The sequence below is a fragment of the Carettochelys insculpta genome, chromosome 8 (assembly GCF_033958435.1).
Source record: "Carettochelys insculpta isolate YL-2023 chromosome 8, ASM3395843v1, whole genome shotgun sequence".
NCBI lineage: Eukaryota > Metazoa > Chordata > Testudines > Carettochelyidae > Carettochelys > Carettochelys insculpta.
The window spans coordinates 56360637-56376861 of record NC_134144.1 but is presented as its reverse complement, the minus strand read 5'-3'; the positions used below and the strand labels follow the sequence as shown (position 1 = coordinate 56376861).

General features: G+C 40.5%; 1 long non-coding RNA gene across 1 annotated transcript; it reads left to right on the top strand.

Annotated features, from left to right (window-relative positions):
• Positions 1–463: 463 nt before the first annotated feature.
• LOC142017241 (uncharacterized) lies at positions 464–15246 on the top strand. Its single transcript, XR_012646490.1, has 3 exons — positions 464–493; positions 1019–1089; positions 15198–15246. It is a non-coding gene; the product is annotated as an uncharacterized LOC142017241 (long non-coding RNA).
• Positions 15247–16225: the final 979 nt, after the last annotated feature.

The following is a 16225-nucleotide window of genomic DNA, read 5'->3' as shown; positions in this document are numbered from 1 at the left end:
AAGTCCTCTGTCCTTGTTTGAGATGTACTGTATTTTTGTCAAGGAGCAGCTTCCAAGTCATCTTTTCTCTTGTGGAGATGAGGCATTACTTTGTCCTATTACAATAATTTCTTGCTTTGTGTGGTTTATTAGATTTAAAGTAGCACGGAGACAAAATTGCTTTCTTCCTGTGCTAAGGTCTTCCTGCTTCTGCATTTTTATATTGGGACACTGGGTAAGCATCTAGGAAAACTTTTCCCCAGTTCTGCCAAATAGCTTAGATCATACATATTCTACAGTAAAGATATACTAGCATCTTCACGCAAGTCTCATTATCAGCATATATTGTCTTCAACTTTTAGAGGATAGTTTGCTTGTTTCAACATGTATGTTTTAACAGAGAATACTGAATAGCAAATCTTGATGGGACAGGTGAGAAGTCATGGAAATGAAAGGCACTTCCCCAACTACACAGAACGCAAAGTATGCAACAGTCTAGACAGCTGGTCAAGAGGTGGGAAGCATGAGTTCACACAGTGCATACCTTAGTGCTACTTCCCTGAGTTGTATAACTTGCACTTGCAGTTAATAGCCATGGTAACCTCATTAAGTTAAGCTTCATTCTAAAATGTTGATTTTGTTTTTAGATCTTAATGTAACTTACTGTAGCCTTTTTTTTAAAATCAAATATGCAGGGCAATCAGTTATTGAAAACATTTAACGTTGATGTTTTCTATTAGTCTTACTTTCACTACAAATAATTGTTTGCAGTGCATGTCACCAGGTTATGGGCCAATTAAATTCCAATACAATTATTATTGCATGAGTTTATTTTTAACAGATTATATGAAATATAGCCCTGATTACATGTGCATCATGCAGAAATGGCATTTCATTTAAATTTGATTTGTACAGCAATTGAGAAGACTGCTGAAATAGTTCCAGATTTCTTGGATGGCTTATCTTTTTGTAGTCTCTTGTAATTTTCCATTTTCTATGTTGAGCAGCTTATTTTATTCTTTCTTCATTTATTTTGAAGATTCGTTCTGCCAGGGAAATCTGGAAGAAATACAAGCACAGAAATGGAAGAAAACACTTCAAATCTATCATGTAAGGGATTTCCTTTTCTACTACTACCATCAAAGATACATTCTGTGACACTATTCATGAGTCCTCTGGAAAAAAGACATGGGATTTCCAGTACAGTAAACCCTCAATGTGTGAGTTTGAAATCCCCCGCGGCCCCGGTTCAACTTTCCTCCCAGCCCTGTTCATCACCCTCACACAGCTCCAGCTCACCCTCCACCCCCATGTCCAGTTCTGGGTACGTCTCACCCCCATGCACAGCTTCAGCTTACCACCCCTGCGGTCTAGCTCACCATCCGAGCATGGGTCTGTCTCAAACCCCTCCACCGTGCCCTGGTTCAAATCCCTGTGCATGGCTCCAGCTGACTACCCCAATGCATGGCTCTGGTTCCACCCCCAACCCCCCCCCACAGTTCCTTCCCCCGCGGCCTGGCTCACCACCCCCGCGTGTGGCTCGAGCTCAACCACACCCTGCCCCCCAGCACACGGCTCCATTCAAACTCTATCCCCCTACTGCCCTAATCCATCCCAGTTGTAACCCCCCCGCGCTTTCTTCCCACAGCCCCAATCCACCCTAGGCTTAACCCTCCCCAGCTGCCCCCTCCAACCTAGAATTTACCTTTCAAAAGGAGCTCCAGGTGCTCTTGCTGCTTCCCTGGCTGCAGAACATGCGTTCTGTTGGAAAACAGCCGGCCTCGACTTATGTGAAATTCAGCTTATATGAGGGTGCGTGGGAATGGAACCCTGCTATAAATCGAGGCACTACTGTATAGGCAAATAATTTTTCTTATATAGTGTTTAGTGTGGGCAGTATCATGTGAAATCATGTTTTCAGTTATGCAAAATTACGGTTGCCAGTTTTGATTGGACATATTCTTGGAGGTTTCCTCACATAATGTAATCTCTAATTTGTAATTCCTGGAGACTCCAGAACAATCCTGGAGAGTTGAATTTTTCGTCGTTTAAATGTAAGTGATGGACACATTACTTTGCAATTCAGAATTCTTGGGAGAGAAAAACAAGGTTGCAGAATTTGTTTGGCACAACTTTGTAGAAAGCCTATTTGATTTTGAGTCCATACTAAAGTATTCGAGTGCTGATTAGGTTAGTTTCATTCCAAGTACATTATAAATCCTCTTTGCTTCATGGGATTTAACTTGCTTTGAAAGATTCTATTCTAATATTAGGTGCTGGGGCCTGAAACTGGTATTTGTTTTGGATTTTGGCTATACTTTTGGAACACAGTGATACAAACCATTTTAATGTTTATCACAATAAATGGTGACTTGTAATATGACCCCAATGGATCAGAATGGTGGCAGTCAATTTTGTCAGTTTTGTTAATTCTCTTCCTACTGGCTCTGCAGAGTCAATACTGTTACAAGTTTGCAACTTGTTGTGTTAGTTGTTCTGTTTAGTTTGTGAATCATCAACAAAAGTATTAGATTCTTCTATCAGAATTTATTTCTCACTAGAGAAGAAGAGCAAGCCAGAAGAGAACAGGTTGACTTCTATTTTGCTCTCCCAGCAATTAGGGAAGCATTTTTTGTGCATGGGATTTCCGTGCAAGTCTCTGAAAGGCACACAAGCTACGTCTACGCTAGAGAGGGCTTTGTCAACAAAACTTGCAGTGTGTCCACATTAAAAATGAGCTCTGTCGATTAGTAAATCAGTAGAACTTGGCACTTTTGTCAACTGACTTTTGCCTGTCCCCCACGAGGGAGAATGCCTTTCTTGGTATAATCAGCAGAAAGCCGGTCTGGACATTCTGGGGGGGCCCTCTGTTGATAGATGGCTTCTGGGTCACTGGGCAGCCCTGTTGCTGTGCTTTCTGGTTGGCAATTTTGTCAAGAGAGTGGCTGGACAGTCCGGCCCCTCTGTCAACAGAGCTGATTGACAGAGTGATCTGCTTTGCAGCCTAGCCATAATCTGTTGACAGACTCTTTGTTAGAAGGTGTCTTACTACAGTAACTTCTGTTGGCAGGCCGCTCTAGGATAGCCATAGCTACAGCGTGTCTATAACCCTGGCCCTTCAGTGGGGAAGTGGGAGGGTGAGAAGCACATTTAACTTACACACCATGAGTAACACCGGGAAAGATAATAGGACTACTCACAGTTTATAAATTAAGCAGATATGTAACTCTGCAGAATATGGGCCTGTATAATTCTGTCATTTTTCAAAAAATAACTATAGCATAAGATGAGGTTAAAATTCAGTGATTTTGCTGTCTGATGTGACGACATTGTTCAGTTATTTTAGAAATTTCAGTTGTTGAGTAATTTTTAGGCTTACAAAGACAAATAATGGCTAGTCGTGTCTCAACCAGGGGTCAACAACCCCCTGGCACTAGTGCCAGAATGGCACATGAGCTGATTTTCATCAGCACATGAGGCAGGAGCTCAACATCCCTGCCTTCCACCATGCAGCTGAAAAACCAGCTAATGTTACCGACCACCACCTAACCAGTAAAGCTCCACATCTTTATTTATTAATGAAGCTGTTGTAAGTAGGACTATTACTGACTTTAAAAAGTATCTCTGGTACTCGGACCATACATAGAGGTCAAAAGGTCAAATTTCCACTCTCTGCCTCAGAAAGGTTGCTGACCCTGGTTTAGTCCATAATAGTACGGGTACGTACTGGGCAAGTTTCATTCTGACCCATCTAAAAGCTTTGCCAGGGTCACATAGTAAATCAGTGGCAGAGTTGGGAGTAGTATCTGTGTCCCAGTTCAACCCTCTGTGGCCTGATGCTTGAAGTTCTTTCTTTGTGTGTATTTATGTATACAAATATTCTGTAATTTCATTGCTAAATATTTTGCAATACAGTATCATGTAGTGAACAGATTACTATGCATAGCTAAAAGCATATATTAGAAGTATTTGCAAAGACTGCTGTGTTTATGATGTCAAACTCTTTTTTCCCCAGTTAAATTGTTTTGACTTTTAAAACAGAAACTCCGAAAGGTTTGTGGTTTCTCTGTATGAGGTACACACAGCTTTCCAACTCAGGTCACTTATATTTATCGGGACTTGCAATTCAAAAACAAATCACCAGCATTGTGCAATTTAAGTGCCTGCCCACAATAAGCAACAAGCTTGCCACCACCATTTTATTCCTATGAAATTCAGACCCGAGTTATATTATCCAGACGCACCGTGCAATGGGATGGAGAAATTAAGATGCACATTAAGTTTTGCTAATCTCATGCTGCTATGTTGTCTATCTTCATACACGAATAAAAGGCTGAAGGAAATAACCTGTGAGGAAAGATGGAAAGTACTGAGGCACCATTGTCTCCTGCATTTGGTTGCTGCTGCTTCTTAAACCCATGTACTCCAAGTGGAGCATAGGTCATTTATATGTCTCCTCCACTTCACTCTGTCTCAGGACAAAACTTTTAGCTGACTCCAGAAGTATCCCAGTTGTTGTCCTCCAATCTCAGTAGACTGTGTTGTCCAAGGTCTTCCTCTTTTGCGTTTTCCTTGCCAGTTCCATCTGAGATCTTGATAGACTATTCTGGATGATGGTTTTCTCAGAGTGTGGCCTAGCCATCCCAACTTCTTTTCTCTTGATTTGGACGTCAAGTGGTTCTTGTCCTGCTCTGTTCCAAAGCTCCTCATTTGTGACAAAGTATTGCCATTTGATGCAAAGGATGTACCTCAGGTATCTATTTATAAATCCTGTAGCTTGTGATTTGAAGACTTTTTTAGTACGCCAGGTTTTGCATGCATACAGGAACACACTCTTCACATTTGTGTTGAAGATCCTTAGTTTTGTCTTCGCAGATATTATTTGTGAACTCTATATGGGTCAAAGAGTCTTGAATGCAGTTGTTCTTTCCCTACCCTGGCATTGATATCCATGTCTGTTCCTCTGTCTCTGCCCGTAATACTCACCAAGTAGGTGAACTGCTCCACATCTTCCAGGTCGTCCCCTCCCAGTGCGATGATGCTGTTATTGGACTGGTTGATCCTCATTATCTTGTATCAGAGGGGTAGCTGAGTTAGTGTCTATCTGCCAAAAAAAAAAAAAAAGTCCTGTGGCATCTTATAGACTAACAGATATTTTGGAGCATAAGCTTTTGTGGGCAAAGACCCACTTCATCACATTGTATTAGTTTTTCCCTTGTTAGTTTGGCTTGCTATGCGTTAAAAAGGCCCTTAAACCCTGATAGCTGACCATGAGAGGATCACCCAAGTGCTGGGGACTTTCAGCGACATACAACTGGAGTTGTGGCTTGTCTTATTCATTTGCCTGCAGCTGGGCATGAGGGCCCACAGCTAAGAGAGCGAACATGAGTTGTGCGCTTCATTACTTCAGTGTACATACTTCAGCTGTCCTGGGCTGCCATAACAGCTGGAGGCTCATTGACAGCTAGTGTAATTCAGAGTAGCTGTCTCTCTGAGTTGTACTGTGTTTCTTGGCTGCAGACAGTGATCTGCATGTAAATGTGTGTAGAGCTTGGGTAAGCTACACAATACAAATGCCAGAGGAGGTGGGGGGAGCTTTGGGTGGTCTAAGCATATGTAACTTAGATTGAAAGTCCAAAATTCAATTCTAGCCTCAACTTAAGTATTATCAGTCTGTGAGGGATAATATAGATACAGAAGTTCTGCTCTCCCCTCCTTAAAGTCTTTGGCTATCGAAAAGCTTTCAGAACATGACCTTCACCCTTACACTACAGGAGGAGTAATAGATGAGACTCCCATCAGATCAGTCACCAGTCCTGAATCACTGTTTAATGAGACAGTCAAGATCCCATGCCAGGAAATGAGTATGCTGCATTTGCAGATTACAGTCCCTGCCAGTTCAGGCAAAAGGCTGAGACCAGAGCTCCAAAAGACCATAAATGATATTTGGAACTGTTCAAATTGCTAAATAAGCTGCTTCAGTGATTGTCATTGTATTCCGTTTAAGTGTAGAATAGTTCCTGATGTAAAAAAGGAACAGTTTTAATTGGTGGTGCTGATTTTGAAGTCCTATATTAAGACATTATCGGAGCTGTTTATATGAAGGGACACATTTCCAAATTAATCTTTTTACTGTATTTTTAAATATTGAAGTGATATCCAATTGCTCCTTAAATGTTTGAGTAAATGGTGCTTGGAAGGCATTACATACTCAGACTTGTCTTTTCAAGGTGAGTTAGTGTAGATATAGAACATAAACACTCTGGACCCTATGGGTAAATTGGTCACTTCTATATCTGGCGTGTTTATATGATGGCGTCTTCCAAGTCACTTGTTACAATATAAGACACTTCATCTAGTGAACTTGTAAGTTATCTAATAGTTAACTATTGTTTGTAGCAGTGTGATCCCAGGATATTAGAGAGGCAAAGTGGGTGCAGCAATATTTTTTTATTGGACCAACGTTTGTTGGTGAGAGAGAGCTTAAGCTTTTGTTGCTCACCCTTAGGGTGAGGTATCACTTACCTTATTCTTCTAACTTCACTAATAGTGAGGATCACACCTAACTGAACTTCTTAAAAACAATGCCTTACAAGCATTTCTATTAATCTTGTTCGTAACAGTGCCCATTAAGTAGAAAATGTACCACGCCAGATCTAGTTAATTTCAAAGTAAATTATACGGAGAACTAAATGGTACGTCAATTTGGGAGGTGGGGGCAGGGGAAGTTGAAATGTTTAAACCAATAATGCTGGAGTAGCAGACGTCTACTTTTGACAAGCTGACAGAATAAGAATTGAAACTTGATGAATCTTAATGTGTTCTATCACGTACTTCAATTTTCTCAAATTATTTCTCCAATTACTTGTAGTCTTTGTGAAGGAAAGACTAATGATAATTAATACATTCTTCTCATTTGCATATTCAGGCTCCAGTATTTCTGGAAAAATGCAGATTTGTTGTGAGGACAAGCCAACTATTTTCTTGGGAAATTAAAATACGTCAAATGCACTGCTGCAGTACATTTTCAAATGAACAGGAATCTAGGAGTTTGATTAGATTGAATTTAACCGGCTTTTCTCCTGGAAACAGATTGTGCATAGCCCAGGACATGGATCCAAATGTGTTTCATTATTTGGTCTGCAAAGCATCTGTTGTCTATGAAGTGCTGCCCTTTGCTTTGTTCAGGAGGAGAGGAAAGGCTCTTTTTACCAACTTGCCCATTTAGTGTATCCACAAAGGGAGGCTAAATTTAGTGGTTAAAAATATTGTTTGTTCAACATTTATAAGAACCCTCTCCACGTAAGGTCAGCAAAGTCACTGAGTGTAAGCTGCTTCATGTTGCTCTGACTGTCAGCCTCAGCTCTGACTCCAATGGACTACCTGTTAGGGGTGCGAATACAGCTGGACAGGAAATGACTAGTGCAAGAGGTGCTTCCATTCCTAAGAGCAGAAGCAGTGGAAGAATTCCTTGGGAGCTAGAGGCAAGGGTGTTTTTTATTCCCATTATTTCCTAATCTTGAAAGCCAAAGGGTGTCTCAGACATTTCCTAGACTTGTAAAAAGTCGACAAATTCATGAAGAAACTGAGGTTCCACATGGTCTCTGACTTCCATTATCCCTTCGCTAGATCTGGGAGACTGGTATGCCAGTCTTGATTTGAAGGATGCATATTTTCACATATCCAGAACCCCATCTCAGAAAAACTTACCTGGGTTTGTGGTAAACTGCAGTCACTATCAGTTCAGTCCTCCTCTTTGGCCTGCCAGCAGCACCTTGGGTGTTCACCAAGTGCATGACAGTCATGCCTGCTTTCGTACAGAAGTGCTAGGTGCAGTGTTTCCATGCCTCACTGACTAGCTGGTCAGGGACCACTCCGAAACACAGGTGAAGTCACATAAAAGCCTGATAAGAGCAACTTTCAACAACCTTGGCCTACTGAACATGCAGAAGTCAGCCCTGTCCCTATTGAGAGGATAGAGTACATAGGGACAATATTGGACTCAAAACAAGCAAAAGCATATCTACTAGAGTCATGGTTGCAGATGCTTTTCAAGATCATACAAGATGTCAGATGGTTCCCTACCACTCTGGTGAGGAATTGCCTAAAGCTCCTTGGCCATACAATTACCTATGCTTATGCAGACCAGCATGCCAGATTGAGGTTCTGACCCCTTCAGGTGTGGCTAGACTTCATGTATTGACCCAAACTGGGATAGCATAGATTAGGTAATTGCTCTTTTGAGTCTCTCCTCTGGTGGCTTAACCCACAAGCCGTGTATGGAGGGATTCCCTTCTCTAGACCCCAACCACCTCACAGACATTTCAGCGATGGGGTGAGGAGCACATCTAGGGGAGTTCAGGACCAATATTCCATCTAATCTTTTCCATCTAATCCATTTGTAGATTTTTTTTCTGTCCATATGAGGAATAAATTTATATGTGCACAGCAGTACATGCAAATGTGCACCACCAGTAGAAACAAAAAACAAAAAAAAACTAGCTGTGGGTGCTCTAGTAATCAGCTCGGTGGTATCTGAATCTCTTCTGAGCAGCTGCACAAATGCACACCTTACAGTGAACATTGATCTGGACTTGGCCTCTGGTTTCAAGTGGTGCCCTGATGTCACATCAGCAAGCTGAGGCAGTCTGTCTGGGATGCCAGACCTTCCAAACAAACTTGGAAGGGATGGGTTTATCAGACATGACAGACAACACAACAGTTATGGCTTACGTAAATAGTTGGGAGTATGCTCTCCTCAAACTGTGGTACTTCCGCATAGCCATCTTGATACACTTGAAGGCATCTTATCTCCCTGGAATTCAGAATGAATTGGCAGATCGTCTCAGCAAGTCCTCTTAAAACCACGAGTGGTTCATCCACCTGGACATCGTGAATACCATGTTCGTACAGTGGGGAATTCCCCAAGTAGACTTGTTCATGGCAGGACACAACAGGAACTGTCTGCAGTTCTGTTCCTTCCTGAATCATATCCCAGTCTGTCGTGCGCACATTCCTTCTTCCCTGAAAGAACTACTGCCTTTATGCATTTCCACCCATTTCTCTCATCCACAAGGTGCTACTCAAGGTTTGGAGTGATGAAGCCTCAGTGATATTAATAATTCCAGCTTGGCCACATCCCTGGTACACATCTCTTCTGGACCTGACAATGGAAACTGATCATTCTACCACTGCTCTTAGACCGGACAACTCAGTTCCACAGCCATGTTATCTGGAGTCTCCTTTTGAGACTCCTTTTAGATGGTGGTTGCTGAGCACTTTATGATGATCTGGTCACTTCAGGGCATCCAGGGTTGAGTACCCAGTATCACTGATCACTTGAAAATTGTAACCTATGTGCATATTGAAAAATATGTTTTTGTTTACTTGTGTATAAAACTGTATTGGTAATTTGTACTCCTTCCCTCTTCACCCTCCATTGTTACATCTGATCTTATAGGGTGATATTTTAGTGATGAGGACAGTGTCTTTGTTTTATGCCCATCTGACTCTTAGCAGAAAGGGATCTTAAAGCTGATGGGGGAGGGGAACCTTTGTCCACGGCTGTAACACAGTAGTAGTGTATTTCAGATTCATGTTGAACGCAGTGAGTCCTTACTAGTGTTTGCAAAGTACTCTGATATCTTCAGGAGATAGGTAAAAAGTATTTAATCTGGCCTGCTAAACCCATAGTTGTGAGTTCAGTCCTTTAGGGGGCCATTTAGGGATCTGGGGAAAATACACTAAAAAAAAAAAGAAATCTGGCTGGGATGGTGATAGGTCCTGCCATAAGGGGTAGGGTACTGGACTCAATGACCTCTCAGGGTTCTATGAGAGAGGTGAGATATAGATTGTTGACCTTTTTAATACTTCGGCTTTTAACATTAGATTGGTGGTCAGGCATCTTTAAAAGATGCAATGTGAGATAAAGGGTGTTTTCTGAAGACCAACGACCATTGATGTCACCTTTATGAATTCAAAATGTTACATTCATCACATTTACCCATCCTAAGCCCCACCCCAAAACACTTCCAAGTAAGCGTTCAGAGGAGGCAGCAATATTTCGCTACCCATTATTGGACCCTCTGGTTCAGAACTTGAGAAGAACTTCTAGTAAAATGACTAACTACAATTATGGCTATCCTGTGCCATTATTCTGCATATGTTGCAACTGGGAATTACAGTTCTGACAACTGTGCTACTGCTACCTGACTTCATGCTTGCTAACAGTGCTATAATCAAATTTATTTGTGGTGCTTTTGTGGAAGCTGTAAATAGAACACTCCCCTGGACATGTCTATTTTAAATAGAGCATGAAATTACCCTGAGAGGATATAGTTTTAAACTCAAGTTTTATTTAACAATTTAATAAAAAGCAGTACTGCTGCAAGAGCTTGAAAAGAGAGCATGCAATACATGGACTACCCACATGACATCAACCAAGGGAGTGATAGAAGAAAGGTCCTTTTGAAATACTCTTAAATTGAATGGTGGATCATTTTAAAAACTCATGACAAGCTATTGTACTTGTGCCTTCATTTTATGTCCTACCAGTGAAATGTAGGCTTCAACTGAGCAGAATGTTTGTTTGTTTGTTTGTATTACAATAGGATGTAGGAGTGCCAGCCAGTGACAAAGACCCATTGGGCATGGCACTGTATAAACACAGGCCAGAAAGATGGTCTCTGCCCCAGTGGGTTTATGGCAGTTTATCAGCACAAGCCTGTGCTGCACAATTATTTACGATAAGGACTGAAGAATAATACACCTGCCTTGGATGGTCTGATAAGGAATGCATGGATTTTAGACAAAATGCAATTACCTAAATAGGTATTTTCTTTGCTTGGAATAATACACTCATAGTTTAGTGGAATCTGTATTACTACAAATGTTCAGGACCTCAGTTTTATCTTATCTAAAGGACTACATTTCTAGTCAGAGTGTCCTTTATATTGCTGGGATGCTACCTCAGTATTCTCTCAGAAAGTAGCTTTGTAGCTCCTCACTTCAGAATGTTGGGTGCAGCACTCTTGATTTGCCTGAGAAATCTTGAGCATTTCCCACTCTACTAGTATGTGTGAACTTGAAGGATGCATTTTCTAATTTTTCATCAAGCCTACATCAGTCTCCACACTAACTACATCTCCATCTCTTCCCTGCTGTTGTGTTGTCATGTTTACCATCGGAATGCAAACTCTTCTGAGTAAGGACTGGCTTTTTGTGTATGCAGAACACACCAATAGTAATAAAATATTACCATAAATCATTAAAACTAAAATATAACGGACAGAATGAGGAAAATATATGAATGGATTATCTTCCCTTTTCCTCATTTACCTGCTCAATGTATCAGTCTTTTGTTACTTTGATTTAGAGTGCTCCATTGTCCTGTGACAACTTTAAAAAATGCCTCTCTCTTGGATTACCATATCTGAACTTTCAAAGAAGAGGACACCCTCTGTGTCCTCTAATCTATATCAGTATCTATGAACTCATGTTTGTGGATACTAAACACATTAATACAACATGAGTTGAATAGATACTGATACACACATGCTCACTGTCAGTGGTGTTCTGTTTTTTAAAGTCCAAATGTGATAACCCTATTTTTGGTATGGAAGAGCTAGTTTTATTGGCAACCATCTTAAAATTACTGGTTGAAAAGGAATATTTAAATCTTTTTTTTTAGAGGGCTACAAAATCTTTGCTTGTTGTACTTCACAGCATTATACTAGCATGCATAAAACCACCAGTACCTTAACTATAACATTTAGGATTTTAAGCAGGGACAATGGTGCAATTTTGTCTCTGAGAATGTTTCAGTAAAAATATTTATTTCAAAAATGTACTAAACAAAAGTACCCAGTTATGTTAGTCTTCAACACAAAATGCTTTCAGATATTCTGAAGAAGACTGAAATGTCAATCATAGAATCCATATTTCATAGTGTGTACTCTAGAAGCCTCAGGGAAGGGGCATGTGTTTAGCTTTACTGAAGTCCCACCAATAAAACAGCCCTCTGGAATGAAATCTGTGCAGGACATACAGCAAGATGTCAAATTAATTGTACCGAAATAATGAGTTAGCACCAAATGCTAATTAAATAGTGATGAAAGTCATACTTCCAATTATCTTCATTATGGTGCAATCTTTTATGTAGACATTAAATGCTTGAAATAGGGGGCATGTATTGTAATTAGGTTTGTTGTATAAAAATACAAGTTATTTCTTTTTCTCTGATGAAATCCATATTAAAAGCATTTGAAGCCTCTGATCTTTCCTAACAGTATCTTTTTTTCAGATGGCTGGATTTATTAAACAATTCTTGTCTGTTTGCTCAACTTGTTTTTCACAGCCAAAAAATTGGTTTTTTGGGGTCCTACGATAACGAGACTTGCATAAATATGCAGAAGAACCAGATTGCCATTGATGTGCCACAGCACAGTTTCTTCTGCCCAGTTCATGCTATTTTTGCCAGAGTTCCTTGGTTCAGTCCTGTCCATGATACTGAGGTGTCATTGCACATGGATTTTCCAAGTATTAATTTTCTTAAAAGATAACAAACATGGACATGCTATTAGCTGTGGAACAGACATGCATCGTTAAATATACATTCAAAATAAAGTTCTCACATCTCTCCTCAAGCCCATCCATTTACCTCCTCATCAGGTCACTCCAAGGACTTTCCTGCCTATCTGTCTCTCCCAACTTCCAGCTTCCTCTGCTGGAGCCTATTTGCTTCCAGCAGTATCTATAGTCTGCTCTGTTCTCTCTGAGAACAATTCCTCTCTATGGTTGGAAGGCCAGCAGCTGGTCTTCCTGCTGTTCTAAGGGGAGTCAGGTGATTCCTGCTCAGGAGTGCCTCTTTAGTAATCAGGGTTGGCTGGCCCCAGGATTCCTTGCCTGTTAGGGACAAACCACCCTATTACATGTGGAAGAGCAGGACTATTTGAGCTGAAGAATTAATAATGCATGGTAGAAAGGAACTGCAGAGCCAGCTGCTAGGAGGGTAATTTCAATACTCATAATGATTTTCTACTTCAACTTTGAATCTATCACTTTAGAATTATCCCTCACCGAACATTAAAAAAACTTTTCCCAGACCATAAGAATAGAATCTGAACACCCTGAGCATGTGGAATTAATGACTGAATATTATGCAGAGAGCCATTTAATTAAAAACACTTTCATTAACAATGCAGTTGGAGAGCATATACGTGTTATGTAATTAAAGATAGTACATCAGTAAATGATACTATATAAAACCAATTCAAAAATTCAAATGAGATGGTGTAGCATTAGAATCTTAATGCCAGTGGGAATGAAAGTGGATATGAAATAAGCTCGGAGTTCTTTCCTAAGCTGGAAGCTCCAATTAATCTACTTTTGGCTCGATGAGTCAGTACTTGTATGTTAATGGGCTGTATGCTTTTAACGGTGCTTTGCAGCACTAGGTACCAAATATCTTCTGTCCCCATTCCCTTTCTCCAACAGAGCTAAGCCTCCCAGAATTTCCTGACAGCATCAACCAGCTTTGCTGACTTGATCAATCTAGGTTGCCAAACACTCCATTTTAATCTGATGGCTCTTTTACTTCCTGTGCAGTGAAGTTGTGCCTGGGTGTGTCTACAAAGCTATGGTTGGAACGGGAGCCCTGCAATATTCAATTTGTCCACTTTAGAAACCACTTCCATCCTTCCCCCATTCACCTTCTTCAAACCAGATGAAAAGAATTTTCTTTGAGGCAGGAACTATGATTCCCACAGGACAGTCAATAGGAATCCCTTGATGTGAGTAGCAGTCTAGGTTTTTCAGGAGTGAAGAACAGTAATATAGGACAACTGGGCTAATCTGAGTATTTTGTGACTTAGAACGGAATCTTTTACCAAACTGTACTGTGTACAACATGATGTTGGCATCCTCACTCTGATATTCTTTGCATTTTAAAAGAATTCCAAGGAGAAATTGATTCTACTCCTATTGTTCATGGGGTACATAATGCCTGAGTGTCAAAAAGAATAGTTTAAGATGAAATAGTAAAACTTGCCTGTATCTAACAATTCATTGTTATTAACTGTTCATTAAAATAACATTTAAAATCTGTATTGAGAGAATGGTAGCAGGAGTAAACTATCAAGTCAAGAATTCCATTAAATGAGTATGACTTTAGACCAATGACATGATTGCATTTATCAAATACAATATACCAAGTGCAATCTTGTCCTATAATCTAATACATAAGTGTAGCACCTTATAGTATTTTCCATCCATTCTATTTCCCTTCTCTAACAAATGTGTCTTCAGTACACTCTTACCTAAGCCACACTAGTAGAGCACACATGCAAGTCTGGCCTTCCTTAGTTAAACATATTCCAAATACAGCTTAAAAAAAAAATCAATCTGTGGGGTAGGGACTTTCACACATCCTATGAGATTTAGGAACACAAGTTGCACTTGCTTAAAATGGACAATACAGACAATTTTTCAAATAGTCACAAGTTATTCAACTCAAAGCCAGCTTTCTATATGAGGCACAGGTAAAATCTGAGCTTTCTACGGCCAGCTATTCAGGTGTAAAGTTCAAAATTGAGAGAGAGTGCAGAGGCAAAGACACTGTCTCTCTCTCAGTACTCAACAAAGAACAAAATGAGCTTGCTCAAACTCAAAAAGAAAAGAAAAAGCACCTTGCTGCCCAACTGTGGCAATATGTTTACAAAAGATTGTTTTGGAGACCCTCTTTTGAGAGTGTGGTAATTTGGAGATGTGCCCTGGAAGGAGAGGGTTGGAAACACTGCACGAATGTGCAGCAGTTTACCAGAGATGCTCTCCAGATTGCTTTTATTGAAATTTTATTTCTGTCATTGACTGGCTTGTCATTTAATGAACCTCAAGATTGTTACACATTGCCAGAGGTGCTGAATGAGACGGAAATAGCAGGCATTTTGAAGTTAACTCCTGTGTTTGCAACTGACAGTAGAGACAAGGGGAGATATTGGAGAAGCACATAGAGCACAGAGGCTTTGGCATGTATTTGTTGAACCTAGTAGCAGCTGGACTAGCTTAACATGGGGGGTAGGGTGGAGGGGAGACAGCCAAAAATGAATGTGTTGCAATCTCCATCCAGTCTGCAATTATCATTTGTGGCTTTAAAGACTGTAAAAAGAGAGGCTGCTCCGTGAAGGAGACTTAACTTTAGAAAATGTTCTCTACCTATGCAGGGCAGCAGAATGGGTGAAAGCAAAAGCCAACGAGCTGAATTCAGCAGAAGGACTTATCTGTGTGCTTCAAACAAAAGGACATAGCCAAAATAGAACTACTTGCTATGAAAACCACCGCTAGGGGAAGACTGGGTACAGATGGTCATGTGGAAGGTGTGGATCACACTATTGTCCCAAATACAGTTGGCTTTGTGAAACTTACGAATGTGGAAAATATAACTTGGCAAAATGCTCCAGCTCCCAAATGCAGAAATGCCAAGTGTGTTCAATTAGAGTCTGGGGGAAGAATGTTTCATTGGTGTACAGGGATCCAATAAGCCTGAACCGAGGGATTGTGTACGGCTTATGACAGCGAATAGAAGAACTATTCCACTGAAACAGGACACAGGCACTCGGGTTAATATTCTGTCTGAACAAGACTGAGAGAAACTAAAGATTGAGATGAAAGCTGCAACTGACAAAAATAACTGGCTATTCTGCAACAACTATACCTGTGAACTGTAGGTGCATTGCCAGCATCAACAATGAAAACACCATGTATTGGTTCCTATTGATTATAGTCATAGAAGAGGTGACACCAATTTTAGGGTCGGCTGCACATGAGAAACTCAGTCTGGTAGAACCAATACTCAATATGAGATCATACTGAACTTGCTGTGGAGCACTTATGACCTTTCTCAAGGATTGGGCTGCTTTCATAGTGAACATAGCTAAACAGGCCTCCCCTCCCCCAGTTATCCATTCATATGGAAAGGTACCATTTTCACTTCAGGGTAAACTTAAGGCTAAGCCTTCAAGGATGGAAGTAAAGCAAGGAATATAGAAAACTGAGGAGCCAACAGAATGGTTGAGCTCCCTAGTCATTGTGGAGGAAAGTAATGGCCAGCTACAAGTATACTTAGATCCCAGAGGGATCAATAAAGTTATAAAAGAACACTTCAAACTACCAATCAGATAAGGTATTATGGATCAGTTTGCATGTGCTCCATAGCTTAGTAAATTGGATGCATCCTCAGGCTTGTGAAAGC